Here is a 15,059-nt window from a genome sequence, read left to right on the forward strand (position 1 = left end):
TTTTCCTTGATTAAAAAAATAATTATCAGTCATAAGTATACACAATACAGCCCTACTTCTCCTGTGTGGTGTGTTCAGAAGGCAAGTACATGAGGTTCTTGCTGCTTGTCTCACAGTCAGCATATTTGAAATTAAAATGTAGTCGCAGAGGCAGCATGTGCAAATACAAGTATTAATTTCATAACCAAATTGACTGCAATACAGCTTCAGTATGTCTTGTTTATTCTCCAGGTACTTGAGAGTCTGAGGAATGTGGCACAGTGTAAAATAGAGCTTGTTCTGTTATGTCCTGAGAAGAGAGTTCATGCTGAATATATTTATTTTTTTTTTCTGTATTTGGGATAAACTCTATCTGACATTTATACACACCATAAATAAAAGATTCCAGCTCACCTTTTTAATGCTTTATGTATGCTGTGGTTGAACCTCTTATGTGCCTGTGTCCCATGGAGAAGGTGCAGGGGTCTCAGAGGAGTTGAAGGCTGTACTCAATCATCACTTGCTCTGATCCAAGCCTATGTTGAGCTTTCCTCCTGTGTTTCTGAGGATCATGCTGTGTGGAGGCCACATTGTAGAAAGAAACCCTCTCTCTGGCAGAGTCAGCAAGTAATACATTTGGGAAGCTAGAGGTGAATAAATGGCTGGAAGGGTAAAACTTCCAAGTCTGTAGAACATTTTCATGCATCATGATTATTTAAGTAGCAGTTTGTTTAAAAAATAAAGAAAACCCAACCCTAGCTTGTTGCCTTGAGACAAGAAGAAGAAACATAATCCAAGGCCCTGGCTCTCTTGGAGCACCTTGGGTGAGGTGTGGGGATGGTCAAACTCTGGAATGTGTGCTCAGAGAGGTGAGGGGATCTCTGTTCTTGCTCAGTGTTTGGCTGAAATTAGCCTTGTTTTGAGCAAGGGCTCAACCAGAGGCCTGCAGTTCCAATAGGGATTGTTCTGCTGCTAAGGTTTCACTGCTTTTGTGTTCTTTTCAATGCTTTGCAGCTGTCCCTGCAAAGCATTGCAGACAGGCTTTGTAGCTTTTGTTGTTCTGGCTGGGAGCTCTGCAGAGACCTTCAGTGCTTTTCAGGACCTCTGCAGAGGCACAGACTGAGCCCAGGCTGCTGCACTAGCAGTGTGTGCTGGCTGTGTCCTCACTGAGGGAGGAGGGGAAGATGTGACCAGCCTGGAGGTTTGTCTGAATGACCTCTTCAAAATGCATTTTAGGCACTGGGAGTGCTCCCAATGCCTCTAGGGAGCTTCTGAAATACAGGTTGGATCTGAGCAGATTTGAAGGCAGAAATGTGATTTCTTATTGTCATGGAGATCATGGTGGAATAAATATTTCCCATCAAAGATGCTGTCATTCCAGTGACATGAAAATGGTGTTGGCTTCCAGTAAGCCTCAAAAAATGTCACCTTTGTCATTCCAAAAGTTACCATCACCAAGTTCCCTAGAGAAATGTTTAGAGCTTGAAGGTCTCCATGCTTCTTCTTTAACCCTCTTCACCTGTGGAGAGCTTTGTGGACAGTTGGGTAGCTGAGAAAGGTCACGTCAACATAATACCGTTGGTTAAGTTAGAAGGAGACAAGTCACCTATGTTTACTGTTTTCAAAACTACTAATTGACCTCTGTTTTCATTTGGGTTTGCTTGTAAAACTGAGTTTGCCCTTGAGTGCTGCCTAGAGACATCAAACTGGAGCTCTGCTAGTCAAGCACACATCACACAGGCCGTGTCTCCAGGAAGGAATTGCCGTCAAAATCCCAGGCTCTCAAAACCTACCCAAAGGCTTAGATTGTTATGTTACAAAAAGACTTACATTTAGTTTTCTTGTCTGAGGAGCTGAAAAAAAGACTCCTTTCATGACACCATCAGGTGTGAGAAAGACAATGTTGGTGTTTGTATCCTGCTTGTTTGTATTCTGTTATCCAAACCGTTTGTCTTCTGGGTCAGGGATCAGCAATCAGTGTTGCAGATCTGTAAATTAGAGGTGGCATTGAGTGGTGCAGCACTGAGCAGGTAGTCATAGTATCTCCTCATTGATACTTCCAGCTCACCCACTTCTTCCTGTCAAGTCCTCACTTGGTGCAAAATAAATAGAAGGATTAAGCTTTTAGTCATTTCTTTTGTGTCTGAGTTTTGAGGCTCAACAGAAATGAAAATTAAACTGAAATTTGATTGAAATGTCAGATTGGTTTTCAGACTTGTAAGACATGATGAAACTGCTATTTATTTAGGGAAATGTGAATCTGTAGCTGCCATACTGTTCTTTGCCTCTCATGCTGCCAAAATGAGGTGGATGGCACTTACTGCCATAGTTAAATTTTGCTTAGAATCTGTGTTTGAGTATTCATTCCATTAAGTTTCTATTATATATGGAAACTTAATATGCACAGGTGCAAAGCTCTCAGGTTTGTAACAGTGTCCTTGGGTAGTCACTGTTTTGAACACTGGATACAGGAATATGGTTTTGTTCTCTGTGAAAGAACAATGACCACATGATTGTTTCTGCTTTGCTTAATTTATGTCCAAGAACATTAGAAAGGTGGCATGTTAGGACACTGCAATAGAAGCTCTTGACAAGAAAATTTTGTCTTGGCTTGTAATTTAATTTTCATTTATCATGTGTGAGTATTATAAGAGTCTTTAATGTTTTGTTGACATACAGTTTTGAGTTTCTTCAGTACAGAATGAATGCAAATGAAGAAATATTTGTTTTTCGACAGCTGAGAAATAGAACTTGTTCAGTTTGCTCTGAGTTTGCACAAGCTTAAAGAAATGCACAGGTTAGCAATTTAAAAGGGTATTAATGTTGATGGAGTAGTGTAATAAATGCAACCTCTTAATTTTAATAATGTATGGAAACTTGTAAGGAGTAAAGCACAAAAAATAATAATGAAAATACCTTTTCCTCAGCTGACCCTAGTCTTTGAAGACTTTGCAGCAATACACTTTTATCACTGTGTCCCAAAATGCCATATTTAATTAAAAAGCAAGACTGGCAGAAAACTTCCATGGTTTAAGGCATTAAGCTGGGACACAGCCTCTGCTGCTTTCCATCTTGGGTGGCTCTGACAGGTTTTGGGTGGAGCAGTTTCACTCTGTGGGGTTAATGAAGGTGCCCATGACTGTGTTTGGTGAGTCCTTGCTCCATCCTCTTCATTGTTCTTTGTTACCATATAAGAAATGGAGGTTTATTAGGAATTCTTAAAAGATGGGCAGTTGTTGTTTTGTGTCCAAGCCCAAATTCTGTGTTGTTCTTGTCTTTATTTAAATTAGGATCTTTTTGCCTTCATGTCCTTGACACTTGCTCACACTCTGTTCTGTATGTAGGGTTTCTTAGGATTTAGTGTCAAAGTTTTTAATTTGTTTTTGACTCTTGTGCACCATGCAGCAGCCTGTGGCCCTGAGTTGTTTCATGGATGGCTCACACTTAAAATCACTTTAAATCAAAAGGTTCATTAATGCTTCCCTAGCTGTGGACTGCCACCTGCTCCCTTGTAATTGGCACTGGTGTTCCTGTAACTGACTCCTTCATCTTTTGATGGGGAGTTTATCATGCTTAAACAACCAAAGGTGTCATGTTGGATAGCAGATAATCCAGAAAAACTCAGCAGTTGCACAAAGGGGGACTCCATCCCTCCTACTTCATTTTTTTTTTTTGTCTCTCAGCTAAAGATCAGTTTGATTTGGCTTGTTCACCTGATGAAAACTAGTCCATGAAAAGGTGAGGAAAGTTGTCAGCCAAAATTAATCCTTTTGCCCCTCTGCAGCTGGTCCATGAGGTGCTATTCTCATGAACATCCTGAGTGCAGGTCAACAAGTACCAAAAGCCAAGATTTGTTCAGATTTATTAATCTGACTTGAGTTTGCTTTCTGCTGGCACTTTGACTGTTTTAGAGATTATGCCAGTTGATTTATGTTGTGAGTCAGATTGCCAAACTTGCTGCAGAAGGATAGAATCTGCCTATCCTTGGATTGGAATAGTGAATCTGTGAAATGGAGCTGTGCACTACCATTGCTCAATAAACCTGCTGCTTTCCTGACAAATTAGCTGTGAAGATGCTATTAGCATATTTTTAGCTCCTACAGAAAACAGACAATGAAAATTTTATGAAAAAGACTACGTGGAAATAAACATTGGGAAGACAAAAAAAAAATCTCTGACAAAGATTTCAGGAGATATTTCTTGCTTTATGAGCTATCCTCATATCACTTTTGTCTTGAGGGTAAGAGACTGCTTAGTCCAGCAAGGTTGCAATGGGGTTTGAGGTGGGAAAGGATTTGCTGCATTGAATATTCAAAATTCAGCTTTGCTGGTAGATCCCCTTTTTTTCTTCTATAAACATGCATGTTTAAAAGTTGGGAACACTTGTTTATCATTCTGTGAAATAGTGTGTTACTATAAGGTGAGAATTTCCCCTTTTTATGCCAGTTCCTCTTCTGGTGAGCTGTTTAATTCATTAGGGGTAGTAATTTTGTTATTCCTTAGCTATGAAAGAGGAGGGAAGGGGAATCAAATCTGTTTAGATTTTTTGCTGTTACATAAAACTAGTTTGAGTGGCAGTTCTTGGTAATAATTAAAAAGTACTTTGTTCTTATTTGGCAAATCCAGCTTTTGGGAAAAGAAAGTAATGGTTTCTTTTTCTTGTCTATCAGTTAGATAGTGACTGGCCCTGTGTGTAACACACCCAAGCTGAGGAGTGGGAGATAAAAGACACCTGGTTCTGGTTTGAGGTGTGACTGGGGTGATTGTGTAGGTGTAATTTGGATGAACAGGTGCATGAAAGTTTCTTCAGAATCTAGACAGGAGCAATACTCCTTGTTTTAAATGCTCTGATATTTTTAGGACCTGAGTTTTGTAGAGCCAGGACTGGTCTGCCATGGGAATGTGGAGTAGTCCCAGCTGTGAGGTGGTGGCAGGGAGATGTCCCTGTGTCCCTGCTGCAGGGCATGGGTGGCCTTCAGTCTCAGCTGGAGGGAAGCAGGGGGAGCCCAGGCAAGCTCTGGTCACCTCCTGCCTGCAGAAATGCTCCTGCAGCTCCCCTCTGCACTCTGTGGAACACAGCTCACAGCTCTGCAGCTCCTGGCCACGGACAGGGCGCTGGTTAATGGGCACTGCTGCCAGCCTTGCCTTGGGAATGAAGGAAAGGTGATCCCTTCTCTTCTCCTTCCCTTCTCTTCTCCTTCTCTTCTCCTTCTCTTCTCCTTCTCTTCTCCTTCTCTTCTCCTTCTCTCCTTCTTCTCCTTCTCCTTCTCCTTCTCCTTCTCTTCTCCTTCTCTTCTCCTTCTCCTTCTCTCCTTCTTCTCCTTCTCCTTCTCCTTCTCCTTCTCTTCTCCTTCTCTCCTTCTTCTCCTTCTCCTTCTTCTCCTTCTCCTTCTTCTCCTTCTCCTTCTTCTCCTTCTCCTTCTTCTCCTTCTCCTTCTTCTCCTTCTCCTTCTTCTCCTTCTCCTTCTTCTCCTTCTCCTTCTTCTCCTTCTCCTTCTTCTCCTTCTCCTTCTTCTCCTTCTCCTTCTTCTCCTTCTCCTTCTTCTCCTTCTCCTTCTTCTCCTTCTCCTTCTTCTCCTTCTCCTTCTTCTCCTTCTCCTTCTTCTCCTTCTCCTTCTTCTCCTTCTCCTTCTTCTCCTTCTCCTTCTTCTCCTTCTCCTTCTTCTCCTTCTCCTTCTTCTCCTTCTCCTTCTCCTTCTCTTCTCCTTCTCTTCTCCTTCTCTTCTCCTTCTCTTCTCCTTCTCTTCTCCTTCTCTTCTCCTTCTCTTCTCCTTCTCTTCTCCTTCTCTTCTCCTTCTCTTCTCCTTCTCTTCTCCTTCTCTTCTCCTTCTCTTCTCCTTCTCTTCTCCTTCTCTTCTCCTTCTCTTCTCCTTCTCTTCTCCTTCTCTTCTCCTTCTCTTCTCCTTCTCTTCTCCTTCTCTTCTCCTTCTCTTCTCCTTCTCTTCTCCTTCTCTTCTCCTTCTCTTCTCCTTCTCTTCTCCTTCTCTTCTCCTTCTCTTCTCCTTCTCTTCTCCTTCTCTTCTCCTTCTCTTCTCCTTCTCTTCTCCTTCTCTTCTCCTCTTCTCATTGTAGGGGGTTTCTGTGACTGCCTCCCAGTCCTGCCCTTGCTCCTTAGTTCTGGCTGGAGGAGGCCAAGCAGGGCTCTGCTGCTGTGGTGCTGCTTTATTTCATGTTCCTCAGCATGATGCCAGGCACTCGCTTCCCTCAGGCTCTGAAAATATTGCTGCAGTCTGCTTCAGGAGCAAAGTCTTAATTGCATCAAGTGGTACTTTGCTGACGAGAATTAAGACCAAGTATTTTATTTTTCTGCTGAAGAATTGTTTTCTTCTTTACTTTGCTTGACGTGCTGAGGTCAGAAAGTTCATAAGCACTTGTGCAAAAATAGTGAATTATTTTTGGTAATGTCAGACTTGGATAAGTGTCTTGTGGGGAAAAAAACCCTCAATGTTATTTTAACTGCTTTTCCTGATAATCCTGTCTTATTTTTTATTCTGATCTTATTACCTTGCCTCATAGTCAATACATGCAGTTTTCAATGCTTGATTTCTGTAAAAAAATTTCATGCTTGATTTTTATAAAAAATAGTTACTTTGTCCCTGGTACTCCAATAGAGTCCCAGGGCTTTAATTTGCTCTCTAGCCTTTGACATAATACTCAAATAGTGTATTCATAAATTCATGTAGGGTGGTAAAGAGTCTGTTGCTTCCCTGGTCCATATTAATTTTATGTTATATTTATATAACTGATATAGAGGAGTGTAAACTTTGTTTATTTAGAAGGCTGCATTTATTTGAATTTTAAAATTTCTCTGTAAATGGACTGTCCCGGAGTTAGAAATATCCGTTATTATTATCATGGTAGGATGGTTTAGGGACTAATTGGGGATACTAGAAAAGGCATGAGACTGATGTTTGACTGTGGCTTTCTCTTACATTGTTGAATATTACAGGTTTAACAGCAGGGAGCCTGATCTGTGCAGCTGCTTAGTAGCACTCTGTGTACCCAGAGCTCTGGAAAGTGTGTGCAGTTTGATTTCTGTGGCTCTCCTAGGGTCTAAAGCTGCTCTTCAAACCTTGCACTCCGCATTACAAGGGATTAGACTTCAGCAGGGCTGTGACAAACAGGATATTCATGGACTCTTCAAGTTACATTTAAGATTAAAGGACCATAGGAGTGGGTTCTGAGGAGCTGCACTGCCACAATGGAGTGAAAGGCAGTTGTTAGTGCTAAATGCTTTCTGAGGGCTTCAGATCGGTGCCTGCAGGTAGATCCTTGGTTTAGTTCATTTAAAACTTGATGGGAGAGTATGGAGGTAGGAGAGTCGTGGGTAGCAGCCCTACCTCACACTTCTCCTGGTGGCAGTGCTGCTTTCTGCCACCTTGGAAGTGCTGCTGGGACTGGGGCTTGTGGGCATCATTTCCCAGCCACCCCAGGCCAACATCAGGAGCACAGCTGGGCTTGTCCACAGCTGGCAGGGCCACCCCAGGGTGAGGTGCTTCAAGGAAGCCAGAGGTGAAGAGCAAACCCAGCCACAGCAAATGAAGGTTTGTGTCTTGGTTTGGAAAGACAGGAGTCTGCTAAGGAAGGCAGGAGCCTCCCCTGAAATGGAGAATGTAAACCCTCTGCACCCCTCCGAATTGCTGTAAATTTTAAATTAAGGGGCTCTCAGGCAAAAAATATGGGAGCAGGAAATAACAGCTCTTTAATAGGGAAGAGAATAAAAGGATAAAATAAACAATGCAGAACACTAGAACAACACTGACAGAGTCAGAACCCAACCTGACACCCTGTGGGTCAGGGTGTAGATAGCAGTCCAAATGTGGCTGCAGTCCTCCTGAAGTATCAGGCATGGCTCTGTTGGAGCAGGGGGTCTTGTAGAGAAGGATGTACTCTTCCTCCGAAGATCCAGTGGAAGAAGAGGCAGCTGCTGTTCCTTCTCCCAGTGGAGAAGCCGTGCTGGTGTTCCAGAACTTCTGGATTATATCTGGGTAGTAGTGCTTGGCTCCTCCCTCTGGGTGGAGCATCTCCCAATGGGATGCTGTAGTTCTTATCAGTCATGCAGTGACATTCAATAGCCTCTTATCAGCAGATGTCCCTTCCTGAGGGAGGAGTGATTGTGAGCACTCAGAGAGAGAGATAAGGCAACCTGCCCACTTGACAAAAGACAGCTGCCATAAAGGTGGTAATAGAATACCTCTTGCCTTGCAATCTGGAACAGTTTGAAGAGGGGCTGCAGCTGGGAGAGTCCCCCTCAGTGTCAAGCTGAGGTGGCCACAGGTGCCTCTCCCAGGTTTTGTTCCTCTCCCAGGTTTTGTTCCTCTCCCAGGATTTGTTCTTCCACACCTTGTGGGTGGGCAGTGGACAGAGCAGAACAGCTCCAGCTGCACCCCTGAGCCAGCTCCTCTTTGGTCTCTCTTGACTTCTTTGTTTCAGCAGAGGGGAAGTTTTGGTACTCTGTTTGGGTCTAGAGCTGTGAATGATTGCAAAATCTTTTAAGAAGCTACAGAGGTGATCAGAGTCCAAGGAATGCTGTCACCTTCCTGGGGTGACAGTATTGTCTCTCTAAGAACACAGGCATCACAGGTGAACTCTGAAAAAAGGATCCCCTTGGGGCTCTTTGTTCCTGCTTTGCTGTTTCTGTTCATCTACAGTATGATACAATATCTTCTCATTTGTTAAAAGCCTGCAGTTTCACATCCCTCTCATAAAACAGTATGCACTTCAAATTCTGAATTTAGGAAGAATATACATTGTTCTACTTCTTCACTGTCATCTTCAAAGTTTTCTTTTGTAAGCAGTTATCTTCTAGTGTAGATTTTTGGGGGTGTTTAGGTCGTGACAGTGGTTTTCAGGGAGGGAAGCTGTGAAGTAATTTGATAATACAGAAACATTGAGAAACTGAGGAAACAAAACCAGCTTTGTGCTCATGTGGCAGGAGGAAACAATGACAAGGTTGCACTGTTTGGGCAGGGGTGAGTGGGAAAGGTTCTGAGCCATTTAGCATGGAGGGGAGTCCCTGTGAAGGTGCAGGCTGCTCTTTTTTTGGCAGACAGCTGGGAGAAGTCTTGAATACCTGAGCACAAGCCTCCCACCTGGGTGTCTTGGAATTGCCTGGGATGTGTCTGAATTTATAGGCCCTTGTGTGTCCATGCAAATTTGGGAGGGATGGAGGAGAGGTTGCTCTGATGAACAGCTTGTGATACTCGGACAAGATAAGATTTTGGACCCTGAATGGTATTGGATGGCCAAATTGGTACAATTTCATTAAAACAGCAGTAAGGTTCTGACCTCTTGCTTGGGATATTCTGTCTCATATGTAGGAAGTGCTGGAGAGGTGTGTGCACAACTCATCCAGAAAGCAACATTCTGAGTTCCTGGGGAATCAAAAACCTGGATTCAGATCTAGTGTCCTCAAAGTACTGGAGGAACTGGAGCCTGTTGTGAGCCCCTTCCAAAGCTGATCCTGTGGCTTGGGTAAATGTTGCCACCAGCTGGAGCTGCCAGAAACCAGAGCAACTTCTGGCTGTGCAAAGGCTCCAGTATGAGCTGAGTGGGGACTGAGATCAGTGATCCTAAGCCTGTGATGCATGACTAAAATAAAATGGCTTTTGATGGTATTAGTCTCTCTAAAGCTGCTGGTTCTTTATTCCTCAGGGTTTGTGTTACATTTATTTCTAATTATTTGCAAAGACTGCTCTAGTTTCATAAAAAAAAGTCTTTTTTGCATAACTAAGCACTTCCAAAATCATGTGTGGGTTGCTTAGATATTTTGCATTGTTATTTCTTTGTGCTTGTCTGAGAAATTTTGGATGTTATTTTTATAAATGCATGCAACAGCTCTGATTGTCTGAGGCAAAATGACCTGGGATGGTCAGTGTGATTTTTATGCTGCTGTGTGCTGAGTTACTAAAGTAATTTTTAGTTAGGATTCACAGTTCTGATTCAGGCTCCCATGTGCCAATTTTAGGTGTCTGCTTTAATGCTTCAAGGGCTGTAAAGCATACTGAAGTTCTTTGGCATGAAAAGAGCTTTGTAAATTTAAGGTCTCTACTGCCTACCTGAGGCAGCAAACTGGATTATGGCTGATTTTTGGGAGAGAGATGATTGTTTAGGGAACGACTTGGTCACCAGGAGGAGTTTATAAAGGGAGCTTAGGGGACAGTGCCTTGCTTATTTCTGGTTGGAAAAAAAAAATTCTGGTTGGAAAAAAAGAATTTGAAGTATTTATCTACTTCAAATTGGGCTTCCTCCAGGGTGTTAAAATACTGTGTGCCTTGTGTGAAAAAGAAAACCCAATTAGAGCAGGTAAGGAGGTGGGTATCATTTTACATGTCTAGGTTAAGCATGTCCAGGGAGGATTTGCTTTGACTACATTGGGTTAAGAAAAGATCTGAGTTTGAAAGAAACCTGAGGGAAACAAAATAATGGTATGTGAGGTGTTTTTCCACTTTCCTTTGTATAAGGAAATCATGAAATTAAACTGATACAGCTGTGCATATTCTGAAACTCGTGTGAGATGAAAGTCTCAGTGTATTTTAAAGCAGTCCTTAATATGCTGCTTTTGTAAGTGGTATTTCTTGATTAACATTCTGCATAATCAAGTAGAACAGTTGGAAGGGAAAGTTGGTCTTAATCTGCCGTCAAAAAAATTCTTTAGCAGGCAGAGAATTTATGCTCTTCAGAAGACTCAGCTGTTAGATAGTCAGGGGAGTTACAAACTTTAAAGTCTTCTTAAAAGTAAGGCAGCTTCTCCTGTAAGAGAGGGCATTCCTAGTTTATTTCAGTATTAACACTTTTCCCCTTGTGTTATGTGGAATTCTTAGTACAGGTTTTTTTTTTTCTCCTGAAAACATCTATGAATAATTGGGATTTAAAGTCACTACCCTGAAGTAATAACTAAATATTTATTACTCCTCATTATTAAATATGTATTAGTGATTACATATGGATCCCAGTTTCGTGAAATGATAGGAAAAAACCTCAGAGTCCTTTTTTTGAGCTTGGGGGAAATGTTTTCTTTCCTGCTTGGACAGAGAGGTGCAGAGCTGTTCAGGGTTTTGTAGAATGTTGGTGGAGGAGAGAATAAAATTCTAGGTGCTTTATAACTAATCTTCTTGCACACTGCTTTGTTGGGTTTTTGGTTTTTTGTTGGTGTTTTGTTTTTTTTTTTTTTTTTTTTTTTTTTTTTTTTTTTTTGTTGGTTTTTGTTTTTGTTTTTGGGGTTTTTTTGCTGCTGGCCAATCCTGTTCAGGCATTATAAAGACTCTATTCCTTCTAACTGGGGTCTTTTATTTTAGTCTGTTAGTTCAGTTATTGTTTCTACACACAGAGTTCTTTTCTTCATAAAAATCTGTATACAAATCTGGCATGGTTAATGCCTTTTTTTTTTTTCTATTTTCTTATTTTCCTATTTTCTTAAACTATTTTTCCTATTAACTTAAACTTTGATAATCAGCTGTGTAAAAATCTAGAAATAGAATTAAACCCTCCTGACAACATCTGTGTTGAGGCACCTTAAAATGGTGGTGGAAAATGCTGCACAGGTGTATCCAGGGAAGCAGAAATCTCATCTGATGTCAGATGTGATGCAGACTGCAGTGGAATGGAAGCAGCCTGTCAAGGCTCAGGCAAGTGTGTGACATATATTAGATTGAAAAAAACCAGATTTTTGTTGTCTTTTTCTGTGTGTGTGTGTGGTACATTGGCCTTCTGTCAGAAGCTGGTTCAAGAGATGCCTCTTATTAAGAGTGAAGCAGGAAAAGATGGAATGTTATGAGTTGGAGTCTGGAATATCCAGCAGAAACGTGGAGATGAGTGGGGGTTTTCCTCCCTCTGTCTCCCAGAGCACACTAAGCCTAATGACACTTGTGAGAGCACAGAATTCAAGGCTGGTAAACAGCCATGGTTGTGCTTAGCAGGAATAAACGGTGGTTACTGTTTCCAAATTAAAGAAAAGCACTTGTGCTGATTTTCTGTTACATTTGCTGCAGTCTTGTTCGGTGGTTTTGCAAATTTAAATAACTGTCTTGAAACAGATTTCCTTTGTTCTAGTGTGGTTTCACTACTTATAATTGTTTCTGTTATCTTGACTGTGCTGCCTTGGATCTGGGGTGGAAAGTTTTGCCCTATTTTCCTTTCCTTTTGGCTGTGTGGCAGAAATGAATTATCTAGTGCTGTCAGCTGTTGTTTGGTTACACTTTCTTAGCTTTTTAAATTTTGTTTCTTTTTGTATTTCCTTGGTTTTTTTCCCCCTTAGTTGAACTTTATATTAAAAACAATCTGTGATTTGATTTCGTTATTACTTGTGAGCATTATTCATGGCTTATGGTTGCATTACCTTTCAATCCAGCAGCCTTGTATGTATTCTTACCAACAGAAAATTGTTATGCAAAATGTGGCATGAGCACAAACCTGTCAGATGTATCTCTGTGGTTGGCAAATGTAGGGGGGGAGATAGAACAGTACCAGGAAGGTCATGAAATGTTAGTCTAATTATCATGATTTTGGCAGAGGAAAATTGTTCATGCTGATCTGAGAACTCTTTGAACTTGTCATTGTGGACAAAAGAGGAGGGGGAAAAAATAAATTAGAGCTTTCAAAATGCCTTTGACAGGTCTTATCCAAGAGGCTGTTGAACAAGCTGAGGGAGTCGTGGGATGAAAGGGAAGGGTTTATTTGTGCAAAAGGCACAAATGGGGGAAAAAACCCCTGGATCCTGGTAAAGATAAACTCAAGACTACAGAGGCTGTGCTTGAGATGTTCTTGAATGACTTATAGCAGCTGTGCAGAATTTAGTAAGTTTTCAGAAGTGATTCTGTGCATATGTCTATATGCTAGCATTACTGATTTTCTAAGGACCTTTTGGAAGAAAATCTAAGTTCTCTGACTTTAAACATGAGTCATGAGAGGGCAAGATAGCATCTGATGTTGATGGTGAACTTGAATTTTGCACATTCTTGCATGTGTGAAATTGGTCATCAAAATAAGAAAAAGAAGTAGTTTTTATACTTGAAATTTCAAAGTTGAAATCAAGGGGTAGTCAGTAGTTTAAGCAGGTTGGATTCACCCAGAAAACTCTTGTTTCCTGCTGCAGGCAGGAATAGTATTTCTCTGGATTAAAATTCACTTTGATGATGGATAAACATTCCAAATGTGTCTTGCTGGTGCTTTTTTAAAGTGAAGAAATGTTGGGATTTTTTTAAAGTGAAGTAAGGTGGTTTTAAACCAGAAATTCATGCCATTTTCTTCACAATAAAACTTGAAGGTATTTGCAACTAGTTCCTCTTTATGGGTTGATGGTGTGGTGGTATTTTGATAGTGGGGAAATAATAAATAAGTTTACAGATATTGTGCAATACCTGGGAAGTGAGAGGACAGAACATCAGGGCAGTAGAAGCTCTTGTGTGTTTGCTATGACTGTAACTGCTGAAGACCAGGGAAGGTAACAGTAGGAATACATGGGTGTGCTAAATGGAGAAGTTTAGAATAAATCCTGCTTTGTTTTTGCCAAAGGAATTGTTTCCAGATTACAGGACTAAAAATGGCCAAGCTGCTTTGTTCCTGTGGGGAGGTTCATGTTGGCAAGTTGGTTCCTTCTCTAATCCCTTAGGGGGGAGAGGGCACATCTGGTTGGTGGGCTTGTTTTTAGGCTGTTGTATCAGGTGTCTTTAGTTTGATTCAGTTCTTATTGCTTTTTTCCCTCAATATCTAAACAATATCTGGCGTTTAAAAGCTGTGTTTGGTCACTGGTGGCTGCTGGCACTTCTGAGAGAAGAGTTTGTGATGTGAGCCTTAAGTGAGGTGTGCTGGGTAAATGGAAGGGATTTGTGATAAACATGGCAATGTATTTGCTGTGGTGAGATTGTGTAGTTCTTGTTATTCCTCCAAACCATTGACAGAAGTCTGAAAGCTAAAAATCGTGCTCAGAAACACCAGCAGGGATCAGAATGGAAAATTGCTTGGCTTTTATGATGTTTCTCATACAAGTCCTGTTCTGTGTTCTTGCAGTAGGTATCTTCAGTGTTTTCCTGTCTATTTCTGACAAGCTCTGTGTACATGCTGGAACTTTAATGTTTCTTTTGGAAGTAAAGCACCCTTATGTGTCAGTAATGTCAGTCTCTCAATTTATGTATTAAGGCTGCAGTTGAGTGGATAAACATAGAGGTAGGATCCTTCTCTGATCTTTTCAGTGTTTTTTTTTTTTTTGGTATAATACAGAAGATTCACTGGAGTGTGGGAGTAGAATACTTTCTGAAACAGAAGGAATTTTTTGTATACAGAGATGTACCTGTCCAGGGCTCTCTGCCTGTTGTGTTGCTTTAGCCAAAGCCTTTGTTTCCTGGCTTTGCTAATTACCTGAGGCAGTGGACTGTGTTAACCCCTGTGTAGTGTTGCCAGTGTCTGGCACTCTGCACAGCACTGCAGTGTGTAATGTAGAGATTACTGCTGTCAGAATGACAAAAAAATTGTAATTTCCAATGCAGTTTGCAAGTGCAGATGTTATTGTAATTGAAACAAATGCATTTTTCTGTCAGTAAGCAAAGCAGCAGGAATAATGTGGTGGAAGCTGTCCTTTCCTTGCTTGCATGTCTCTAGATAAAATTACCTTCTCTGCTGAAGCAAAGATATTGATAGATATTGTTAACCAGAAATCAGCCCAGTATGTAATGTGGGGAGGTCTCTGAAGGAGGCAGAGCTCTTCCTTGGTGTTCTGAAAGTGTGATCAAAGAACACTGACCTTCCCAGCGTTCCAAAATTAACAATATCCGAGTTCTTTTTTTAACTGCAAATGCAAAATGTGTAGAGATGGCAATATTAACTGATGCACAAAGCCCCAAAAATGTATGAAAATGTGCTAGATGTTTCTAGTGGAGAGATACAATTTAATGCACTGTCACTTCTTATTGAGATTTATGCTTGCTTTCAGCACTTAAAGAATATTTATTTCACTATTTTAAAACCCCCATACCTAAAATTGAAAAAAGAAAAAAAAAAACAGAAAAAAACCCCAGACAAAATACCAAATCAAAATGTCAGGGAGCAACAGCAAGGGAAGGCAAGCTGGGAGTGAGTGGTGACAA

At 41.2% G+C, this 15,059-nt stretch overlaps 1 protein-coding gene across 1 annotated transcript in view; it reads left to right on the top strand.

Moving 5' to 3' along the window:
* MSH2 (mutS homolog 2) overlaps window positions 1-15,059 on the top strand; it is a 48,526-nt gene that overhangs the window by 10,066 nt on the left and 23,401 nt on the right. The window lies entirely within an intron of this gene.

The sequence above is a fragment of the Agelaius phoeniceus genome, chromosome 3, assembly GCF_051311805.1.
Source record: "Agelaius phoeniceus isolate bAgePho1 chromosome 3, bAgePho1.hap1, whole genome shotgun sequence".
NCBI classification, from domain to species: Eukaryota; Metazoa; Chordata; class Aves; order Passeriformes; family Icteridae; genus Agelaius; species Agelaius phoeniceus.